The sequence below is a fragment of the Musa acuminata genome, chromosome BXJ1-6, assembly GCF_036884655.1.
Source record: "Musa acuminata AAA Group cultivar baxijiao chromosome BXJ1-6, Cavendish_Baxijiao_AAA, whole genome shotgun sequence".
Taxonomy (NCBI): domain Eukaryota; kingdom Viridiplantae; phylum Streptophyta; class Magnoliopsida; order Zingiberales; family Musaceae; genus Musa; species Musa acuminata.
The window spans coordinates 39,984,395-39,996,518 of NC_088332.1; positions in this window are offsets into that span (position 1 = coordinate 39,984,395).

A 12,124-nucleotide genomic window follows, 5' to 3' on the forward strand; every position below is an offset into this window, starting at 1 on the left:
TAAAATATGTATATGTGTGACATGTCATATTAGGAGACCAAATTATAGAAACATCTCTCGATAATATTAAGTCGGTAAACGTGAGGCAATTAGATTGACCCACGTGGCCTTCCATCGTTATGAGTAGGAACCGAATCCCGGTGTAGGTTGAGTTGGTCGAGTCCCTCGAGACTCACCTATATCGCGATTCGCTATCTTGCTTACGACATAGAGATGTCACCGGTGACCTGAGGACATGGTATGCTTGGTCGAGTCCCTCGAGGGTATATCATCAAATCAGACTCATCTTGTAACGAAGGTGTTGACTTAACCGAGCATCATGGTTGGTCGAGTCCCTCGAGGCCATGGTGATTCGGAGGCCGAACAGGACGGGAATCACAAGGAGTTGTGATCGGTAAGAGTTGCCTACCTTTTAGGCTTAGTGTGATTGGTCGAGTCCCTCGAGGTTACACTAAGACGCTGATTGGATCCTGATCCCCACTAGAAGTCTGCCGGAGACTTCCGTTTCACGTGCTGAGGGTGTCGCGTGACTCGTTAGTAAAATAGTGGGAGCATATTAAGATAGAAGTCCATATCTTGATAGTTTATTTCTTGCAAAATCTGCATGTTATTCATTTTGCTACATCTTTATTTTCAGAAAATGTCGCTTTCAAATCCCTTACGTGGCATACTTGATGTCAACCGCCTCACTGGTCCAAATTATACGGATTGGCTCCGTAACTTGAGAATTGTTCTCACAGCGGAGAAAATCGTGTACGTCCTTGATACAGTGATGCCTACGCCCGAAGAAGGGGCAAGCGAGGATGAGATCGCTCGCTACGTGAAGTACATTGATGACTCCACTCTTGCTCAGTGCTATATGTTGGGCTCTATGACTCCAGAGTTACAAAGACAACATGAAAAGATGGATGCCAGATCCATTCTCCTACATGTCCGTAAATTGTTTGAGGAACAGGGAAGGACTCAACGATATGAGATATCCAAGAGCCTTTTCCGCGCTAGGATGACTGAGGGGACACCGGTTCAGAACCATGTCCTAAAGATGATTGAGTGGATAGAGAAACTCACAGGTCTAGGAATGGTCCTAGAGGATAACTTGTGTGTGGACATTGTGCTTCAGTCCCTACCAGATTCCTTTTCACAGTTCATAATGAATTTTAATATGAACAAGCTTGAGGTGACTCTCCCAGAGCTCCTCAATATGTTGAGGGAGGCAGAGAGTACTATTAAGAAAGAGAAGCCAGTTCTCTACACTGGTGAGACCAGAAAGAAAAGGAAAGCAGAAAGGTCCCTTAAGAAGGGAAAGGGCAAGGGCAAACAAGGTAAAGCAAAGGTTGCTAAGAAAGACCCAACAAAGGACAAAGGCCAGTGCTTCCACTGTGGTAAAGATGGGCACTGGAAGAGAAACTGCAAAGAGTACCTTGCAGAAAGGGCGAAACAAAAGCTTGATGAAGCTTCAGGTACATTCATGATCAGTCTCCATTTGTCAGACTCTTATGATAACACATGGGTATTAGATACCGGTAGTGCTTATCATATATGCAATTCGTTGCAGGTTCTGGCAAGGCCTAGGAGACTAGAGAGAGGCGAGATGGACCTAAAGATGGGTAATGGAGCAAAAGTTGCTGTATTAGCTGTTGGCGAGGTCGCTCTACATCTGCCTAGTGGAGCTTTTATTGCATTAGATGCATGTTATTTTGTTCCTTCTATTATCAAAAACATTATTTCCATTTCATGTTTAACAGTTAGTGGATATAAATTTGTTTTTGAGAACAATGGTTGTTCGATATTATTAGATGATAAGATCATCACGAAAGGAACAGTGCATAATGGTTTATTTATGTTAGACACCACTCCACATATCATGAATGTAAATGTGTCTAAGAGGAAACGAGATGAGGTGAACAATGCATACCTGTGGCATTGTAGGCTAGGTCACATCCATGGAAGAAGGATTCAAAAGTTGCTAAATGATGGATATTTAGATCCATTCGACTATGTGTCATATGCAACTTGTGAGCCTTGCATTCGTGGAAAACTGACCAACTCTCCATTTAGTGGAACTGGAGAGAGAGCCACTGAGTTGTTGGAACTCATACATAGTGATGTATGTGGACCCATGTCAACTCATGCCATTGGAGGTTACTCCTACTTCATTACATTTACTGATGATTTCTCAAGGTATGGATATGTGTACTTAATGAAGTACAAGTCCGAGGCCTTTGAGAAATTCAGAGAGTATAAGAATGAGGTGGAGAACCAGACTGGAAAGAGTATCAAAACTCTTCGATCAGATCGAGGAGGTGAGTACTTAAGTACAGAGTTTACTCACTTCCTCAAGGACCATGGGATATTATCCCAATGGACACCTCCTTATACACCTCAGCTCAATGGTGTCTCTGAAAGGAGAAATCGTACATTATTAGATATGGTACGGTCCATGATGAGTTTCGCTGACCTACCCATCTCATTCTGGGGATATGCCCTAGAAACCGCAGCTTACCTTCTGAACAGAGTTCCAACTAAGTCGGTAGTGTCTACACCATATGAGATATGGAAAGGGAAGAAGCCTGATCTTAAGGTTGTTAAGATTTGGGGCTGTTCTGCCCATGTTAAAAGACACAACCCCGATAAGTTAGAATCAAGGACAGAGCGATGCAAATTTGTGGGATACCCCAAGGAAACTTGTGGGTATTATTTCTATCATCTCGAGGACCAAAAGGTCTTTGTAGCTAAGAGAGCAGTGTTCCTTGAGAAGGAACACATTCTTGGCGGAGACAGTGGGAGAATGATAGAGTTGAGCGAAGTTAGGGAACCAAGCTCAAGCACCACTCTACAGCCCGAGTCTGTTCAGGTACCTAATACACAAGTATCAACTTTACGCAGGTCTGATAGAGTATCCCATCCTCCTGAGAGATATGTGGGACATATTAGAGCAGAGGATGTAGAGGATATTGATCCTCAGACCTACGAGGAGGCTATTATGAGTATAGACTCCGGGAAGTGGAAAGAAGCCATGAATTCTGAGATGGATTCTATGTACTCCAATAAGGTTTGGAACCTAGTTGATGCACCCGAAGGTATTGTACCCATCGGTTGCAAGTGGATCTTTAAGAAAAAGATCGGAGTAGATGGAAAGGTAGAGACCTATAAAGCAAGGCTAGTGGCTAAGGGGTATCGTCAAAGGCAAGGTGTTGACTACGACGAAACTTTCTCACCCGTAGCAATGCTAAAATCCATCAGAATTCTATTGGCTATTGCAGCACACTATGATTATGAGATCTGGCAGATGGATGTGAAAACCGCATTCCTCAACGGGAACCTGGAGGAGGAGGTGTATATGATGCAACCTGAGGGATTCGTGTCCAAGAACTGCCCAGATAAGGTGTGTAGGTTGCTTAGATCCATTTATGGACTAAAGCAAGCTTCCCGAAGTTGGAACATAAGATTTGATGAGGCAATCAGATCTTATGACTTCGTTAAGAACGAAGATGAGCCTTGTGTATACAGAAAGGTAAGTGGGAGCGCTATCACCTTTTTGGTGTTATATGTGGATGACATCCTCATCATTGGGAATGACGTAGGAATGCTATCCACAGTAAAGACTTGGTTATCTAGATAGTTCTCCATAAAGGACTTTGGGGAAGCATCTTATATCTTGGGGATTAGAATCTATAGAGATAGATCCAAGAGGATGCTTGGCTTGTCCCAGTCCAGGTACATAGTAACCATTGTCAAAAGGTTTGGCATGGAAAATTCCAAAGGGCAAACATGAATATGATACCTTATGCCTCAACAATAGGGTCTATCATGTATGCCATGCTATGTACTAGACCTGATATAGCGCATGCTTTGAGTGTCACGAGCAGGTATCAGGCGGATCCAGGCTTGGAGCACTGGAAAGCAGTAAAGTGTATCCTTAAGTACTTGAGAAGGACTAAGGATCTTTTACTAGTATATGGAGGTAATAGCCTTAAGGTTGAAGGCTACACTGACTCAAGTTTTCAGTCTGATGTCGATGATAGCAAGTCGAATTCAGGGTATGTGTACACCTTGAATGGAGGAGCAGTGTGCTGGAAGAGTTCCAAGCAAGATACTACTGCTGACTCGACCATAGAGGCGGAGTATATTGCTGCATCAGATGCAACAAAAGAGGGAGTCTGGGTGAAGATGTTCATCACAGATTTGGGAGTCGTTCCGAATAGCGAGAAGTCGACTTCCTTATATTGCGACAACTATGGGGCGATTACTCAAATAAGGGAACCCGGGTCTCATCAGAAGTGTTCTGAGGAGGTTCCAGCTTATCAGAGAGATCGTAACCCGAGGAGATGTAGCAGTGGAAAGAGTTCCATCCGAAGATAACATTGCAGATCCACTGACAAAGCCGTTGTCTCAGATTGTCTTTGAGCGTCACAGGGGTCTGATGGGGATCAGACACATAGGTGATTGGCTTTAGGTCAAGTGGGAGATTGCTAGTCATAGGTGCCCAGCAAGCCAATCACGTGAGTGATGGCACGTGTGACTTGATACAGAATCTTTTTGCTTATTATATTTTGGCGTATATCACTTTATAACTATTGCATAAATGCATATATATTGTGATGTCCTTGGATTTGTGCAATGGGAATCGGATCGTGATGAGATCACGATAATGAGATCGATTCACCTTTAAACACATATCCTAAATAATCCCGGTCATAGGTTACTCGAGAGGGACATCGTGATAACCGGATAGACTGGTGTGCTGTATACCCGTCCATATGATGGATGCAGCTGGTCTCATAGCTGCTCGTGTAGGGACACTAGGGATACAGTACAGGTGCTCATTGGAGAATGAGTTCACTGATTGATCCGCTTACGGAATGCTGGATGGTTGATGATGCCTTATTGTCAGACAGCGATTCCATAGTCCTAGTGGTGTATCTGGTCCTTAGACTTGAGACACCAAGGATGTCCTGTATGAGTGCTCCACTCTTTGATACCAGACTTATAGGTTTGACTGTTCTCAGATCTAGTACAGCTGGTCATTGGGAGTGGTAGTCGACCTTACGAGGGCTATTGAGTGTCGACAGAGGATCATCCACTCTCGGCGTCATGAGAGGAATATCCTATGTGTTCTTGCTCAGACAAATCCCTGGCCAGGGTCATTCGGGTTGAGAGAGAAAGAGTTCTCCGGGAGAATCCGATTAGAGCGAGACTCGAGTAGAAACCGTATGGGTCTGACAGCACCATGCTCGATATACGGTCTCTGGGATATTAGATGGATGAGGGACTATAGGTACATGGTAACTGAGGACAGACAGGTCCAATGGATTGGATTCCCCTGTATCGTCTGGGGACTACGGCGTAGTGGCCTAGTACTTCCGTAGTCGATGAGTCGAGTGAATTATTACAGAGATAATAATTCACTAAGTTAGAAGGAGTTCTGACAGGTATGACTCACGGCCAGCTCGATATTGGGCCTAGAGGGTCACACACATATGGTAGGCATTGCGATGAGTAGAGGTTCGGATATGAGATATCCGACGGAGCCCTTGTCTTATTGGATGCAGATCCAATACCCACTAGGGAAAGGACCAATTAGGGTTTTGACACGGGATCTCTATAAATAGGAGGGATTCACAGCCTCATAGGCTAGAGTCTTTGCTTGCCCTTCCTATTCTCCTCTCCCTCTCCACCTCAGAGTAGGCCTGGAGTTTTGAGGAGCGTCGTCGCAACCCTGCTGTGTGGATCACCGCTAGAGAGGAGGACGCTTGACCTCCTTCACCCTCTCCTAAGGATCTGCAAGGAAACAGGGATATACGATCTCCCTAGGTAACACAATCTCTATACGCAGTTTTGTGTTTTTGCGGATTTTTTGCGCACCAATCTTCGCACGACGACGAACATCTTTTTGGGAATCGGGGATTTTTGTTTTCTTGTTCTTCCGCTGCGCATATGATGTCGCCCCCAATGATTTCCCAACATGATTGATCTCGGGCTCAGGTTTGGTGCCGGCGAGTTACAAGTCGGGAACTAATCTTGAGCGACCCGGGCAAAGACTGGGCCGGCGAGTCATAAGTTGGGGGTCCGATCTGAAGCGACTTGGGCGAAGACTGGACCTGTGGGCCGAGTGACTGATCTCGGGCTTAGGTTTGGTGCCAGCGAGTCGCAAGTCAAGAACCGATCTGGAGCGACTCGGGCAAAGACTGGGCTGGCGAGTAGTAAGTCGGGGGTTCGATCTGGAGCGACTCGGGCAAGGATTGGACCTGTGGGCCGAGTGATTGATCTCGGGCTCAGGTTTGGTACTAGCGAGTCACAAGTCGGAAACCGATTTAGAGTGACTCGGGCAAAGACTGGGCCGTCGAGTCGCAAGTCAGGGGTCCGATCTGGAGTGACTCGGGCAAGGATTGGACATGTAGGCCAAGTGATTGATCTCGGGCTCGGGTTTGGTGTCGGCGAGTCACAAGTCAGGAACTGATCTAGAGCGACTCGAGCAAAGACTGGGCCAGTGAGTCGCAAGTCGGGGGTCCGATCTGGAGCGACTCGGGCAAGGATTGGACATGTGGGCCGAGTGACTAATCTCGGGCTCAGGTTTGGTGCCGGCGAGTCGTAAGTCAGGAACCGATCTGGAGCGACTCGTGCAAAGACTAGGCCGGCGAGTCGCAAGTCGGGGGTTCGATCTGGAGCGACTCGGGCAAAGACTGGGCTGACGAATCGCAAGTCAGAGGTCCGATCTGGAGCGACTCGGGCATGGATTGGACCTATGGGCCGAGTGACTAATCTCGGGCTTAGGTTTGACGCTGGCGAGTCGCAAGTTGAGAACCGATCTGGAGCGACTCGGGCAAAGACTGGGCCGGTGAGTTGTAAGTCGGGGGTCCGATCTAGAGCGACTCGGGCAAAGATTGGGCCGACGAGTCGCAAGTCGGGTGTTCAATCTGGAGCGACTCGGGCGAAGACTAGGTTGACGAGTCACAAGTCGGGGTCCGATTTGGAGCGACTAGGGCGAAGACTGGGCCGATGTGGCAGCCGGTCCTTGAGGGGCGGCATCATGGCAGGATGATAATGGCCAGTCACTAGTCAGGGGACCAAGCTATATGGCTTGAGAGGAGACTAGTCCCGTTGAGTAGCTAATCTCGGGCTTAGGTCTGCCGGCGGGAGACCCTTTGTCATGAGCGGTGCCATCGCGCCATGTGGCGTGCTGGCTGGGGCGACATAGCTTGTAGCAGGAGACCCCTTATTTATGCACGGTGCCATCATGCCACATGGCGTGCTAGCTGGGGTGACGCAACTTTTGGTGGGAGACCCCTTGTTTACGTGTGGTGCCATCGCGCCACGTTGTGTGCTGACTGGGGTGACGCAGGTTCTAACTCGGGCTGATCGAGCCTCCTGCGAGCTTGCGATGGGGGCGATGGAGCTGCTCCTCAGACTTGCTCCATCCTCGGCCTCTTGTTGTCCTCGTGCCTCCCTGCCATTAGGGCTTCAGTGGCGATGTATTGATTGGCGCATCGGAGCATCTCAGGGATGGTCGTGAGTGGCTTCTCGATGAGTGACCAAAATAACCTCGAGGGCCTCAAGCCCATCAGGAATGCCTGCATGGTTACAGAAGGGTGAGCGTCCGGGAATCCTCGGATTTCCGCGGCAAAGCGCACCATAAATTAGGAGAGCGATTCGCCCTCGTGTTGAGATAACGCCAACAGAGTGGTGATAGAAGGCTTGGGTCGCACGCTGGCGAGGAAGTTTTGCTCGAACTCCCTTGCGAGCTGGTAGAAGGATGAGACTGAGAGCGCGCGTAGCCGGCTGAACCATATTCATACCGGTCCTCTGAAGGTGGTTGGGAATGCCTGACACATCAGAGCATCAGAGGTGCCGTAGAGGGCCATCTGAGCCCGAAATGCCATGACATGCTCTGTGGAGTTCGAGCCACCGTTGTACATTTCCAATGTTGGTAGCTTGAAGTTGAGTGGTACAGGCTTGTCCTATATTTCCTGAGTAAAGGGAGATCCGCCCGAGCTGCCTTTGCTCGTCTCGCCTCGCGACTTCTAGAACTTGTGCTGGAACTCGTCCAGGCACTAGTTGACACGGGACAACTGAATTCTGAACGAGTCATCTGTCGAGTCGGACGATATAGTATTAGGCTCGGCGTGGGGCGGAGTGGCCCGGTAGGGTGTGGGTATGCTCTGTTCCAGTAGGCCTCTCGGGTTCATCGTTCGCTCTCTGGCTTCTCCCGTCCCGACCTGCTCCTTGCTCGACCTTTGCCATGTCGGGTCAGTCAGGGGAGTTGCTAGCCACACGATTTGGGGAATGAGTGGGATGATCGTCTGCATTATCCCTGCCATTGCCTGCACTTGCTTGGTTAGGCCGAGGAACGCCTCGGGTGACATGGCCGAGGGTCCCGTGGTAAGTCCTGCGAGTGATAACCCCGGGTCGTTGAACAAACACTAGTACCGATCTGGCGTCGAGGTCGGGATCCCCCCATCTCGAAGGACGGGAAGGGGCTGATCTCCGGGCCCGACAGAAGGGTGACCGGCCGGTGGTTCTCCCTCGGGGAGAGCTCCCGCGGGATGCTCCTGCGACATGACCCGCCTTCTAGCGCCAAAAATATTGGTGAACAAATATGCCGTGGTTGATGAGTTAGCACGGCTTGGTCCACGGGTCGATGTCGGGAGTCTTCTGTCAACTGAGTTGGATGCCGAGGTAGGCGGGGCCCTCGCGACGGGGTGTTGATCAGGATTTCTCGGTTCGGGCGTCGTCCGCGTTGAGCAGTGTCTCTTCATCTCCAGGCTGGTTGGCAACTCATCTTCGTTCACCGGATGGCAATTCCCAGGTTGAGATGCCCGTGGCTCGAGAGTGGCCGCTTTCCTGCAAAAATGACCTTCGTCGGGTGATTCCCGACTTTGGCCCCTCTGACGAGCAAGTCAGTAGTTGTTTTTTTCTTCTTTTGTGTCCTCTCCCTCCTTAGCCGGATGCTGGCCAGGGGCTTTTATATTATTGTACGATGGTCGATCGTACGTGGGTTCGACGTGACGACTGATCCTCGAGGGATGAGACGGTACTTCTGTACGACCGTCGTCCCGGGATGCGAGGGGCGGCACCAGACGGCGCCGTCCAGAGCTTCCGGGACGGGACATGCCAAACAACGCCTCTGTACGGATTCTGACTTAGCGCGTGGTTGTGCTCCCCTTGCTGACTCGGCTGTGACGCGGCGTGACATCGGTTGTGACATGTCTTGGACCTAACATATACCTTATCAATCTCGATCCCACGGCCAGAACAAAAAACCGACACAACTGGAGAATGGGAGAAGGCAACGAGATCTAGCTCCGAGCGCGGAATATAGAGGAAACTAGGATCGTGGGTGCGTACGTTGCAGAGAAGGGAGAAGATCGCGTGTTGGCGAGATCTTTGGTGGATAAACTGGGCGACGGTGAACGCAAAGTAGCGGTGGCGGTAGCGCGGTCCCTGCTGGGTCATCACGGGGTAGCGTAGCTTGATCATCACAGGAGCCAATTGTCTATGTAATTGCGACGCCCGCGTCCGGCCCGTCACCGTAGCCTTGAAATCCCAAGAAGCAGAACTGAAACGAAACTCCATCGTCGCCTTCTTCTCGCGCTTCCACCGTGTGCTCTCGGGTTTTCCACGGAGCGGCTTTATAGCCGTCTCAGTCCCAAATAGGATAGCGTTGCCGTGGGGGAGTAATCCTAATTAGCACTGGACGCGTGGATTCTATTGCCACTTAAATTTACGCCTCGGATTCCAAATCTAAACGCTTTCTAAATCCAATTTAATGTTGATATTAAAGCAAATGAGTCAATTCTCAATCAGATTCGATCTTAATCGAATACTACAAATATTGACTAAAAATATTAAAAATTCATCTCTACAAAGATGAAAATATACCAAAAAATAATGTCATTAAGAAAGAAAGATTATTTGTTAAATCAAGTAAAAGATTATTACCTTTATCAAGTGGAACTTATCATATATTTGATTTGATATAATTATATTTTTCTTTTTATTCTTAAATTTAGGCCTATAAATAAAAAAGAACATTATAATGGAGACCATAAGAATATAGTGAACAATGTCCTTTTCTTACATTATATATGTGAGTAATGATATCATATTTATTTTTCTAATGTCCACATGCAACACATGAGAAGATGCGGTTTTTTTCTTTGGAATTCATTTCTGTCTTAAAATGAGTATCGTAGTTATCCATTTATTTTTATCGTTATTTCTTTCTTCTCTTTTTATTTCTCTATTATCAAAAAATACTTTGTTACTAAGCCTTCATCAGATGGGTAAGCATGATTTTAAATAGATTAAGGAATATTAACAGCATATAAAAAAAATATTAAGTGAACGTTGTTACCAAGAAATATTTGATAAACGATGCATATTACAAACATAAATTTTGCAAACTCTAAACGGTCATATGACAAAAGGTCCAAGGTGGTTTGTCGAATAAGGTAGCGAACAAACCTTGAACACTACCCCAAAAGTCTATCTAACCATGTGCCACCTAGGTAGATCTTGGGTGTTATGCTGGCTAATACTTCGCACTACTCTATGGAGCTAGAAAATCCATAAAATGACTAATTGGATAGTTTGTTTCCAGGCAGTTTTACCTACATGTGATAATTGCACACAACTTACATTTATAAGCCTAAAATTGTCACAAAAGTTAACCAAAATGAGGCTACCAAACCTATTATAAGCCATCTACATGATGTATAAAACATGAATAAAATCAAATGACGCAAATATATATGAGTTTTACATCACATCAAACACCATATTTATGACTTTATTTGTGATAGAGCGATGAAAAAGGTGATAGCGACAATGAAGCGTCACTAGGAAAAGATTGTTTTGATATTTTTTAAACTAGAGTTGTGGTTTGAAAATATCTAAAAAAATAAAATGAGGGTAACTATTTAGAAAATATCTAAAATATGAGTATTTTATAAAAAATTACCTAAGATATATCTTGCAAATTTGAAAGCTTACTAAAAGAATTCAAAATCAAAATTTTAAGTTAAAAATAAAATATATATCAATCTTATTGGTCAATTTATGATCTAAACTTTGCCATTGAGGTGTTGCAATCAAATAACTGCCAAGATCAAATCCTCCCCTCCGTTGTGATTATTATGGTATTTCTTACATATTTTCTTAAATATTTATGATTATTTAATTATTTAAAAATTCATCTTAATAAAATCAAAATGTTGGCAATAGTTGATACGTGGAATACTGATCTTTAATGTTAAATATAAAATTTTGATGATGAAATTAATTAAAAAGTTTTAAAAATTAATCTTATAGTAAACAAAATTATATAAGGGTATTTTGATAAAAGATACAGATTGTGAAAGGTTTAGATGTTATGCTAAAGATTAAAAGTGGTGTCAAAGGCTTGTGATAAAGGTTCTTGATGTTTTGCTGAAAAATCGAACATCATATGAAATGTTGAAGAAGGATAAATTGAGATATCGAAAGATATGATGATACTCTAGAGGTTCAACTGAGATGCCAAAAGAATGCTAATACACCGGAAGAATAAATGACTCTCCGAAAGACTCGGTGTTATACCCAAAAAAAATGAATGTTATTTTGAAATTTTTCTTGAAGTTAAATTAGGGTTCAATTATGCTAAATTCGAGCAATGTCAAATTACTGAATTGGGTCAAAACAGGTTGAAATTGGACCCATAATTACTCTCTTGCTCACTCCCAATCGAAATTGAACGGCACATAACTACAATTGTTTGATCTGCCATAAACAGAGGATGCTTGCAGTAAGCATATAACAGAGAGATCTCTGCCACAAACAGAGAGCTCTAACAAGCACAAAACAAACAGAGTAGTAGAGCGAAACAAGAAAGATCACCAGATGGGATTGTATAGCATTTTATTTGCCTAAGAAAGGCAATTCATTACATACTTCATTTACAGTCCACTCAAAAACTTCTTTCATGTCCTCATCAATGTACGTACAACACGAACGCCATTATCTACCTTTTGAATCGACTGCATCCGCTGGCACTTATTTTCTCTTCATCTGTAGCAATATGCAGTCCAGAAGCAGGAAACAGAAGATGTCTCTGAATCTCGGGGAGATCAAGAAGAGGAGAAGCATT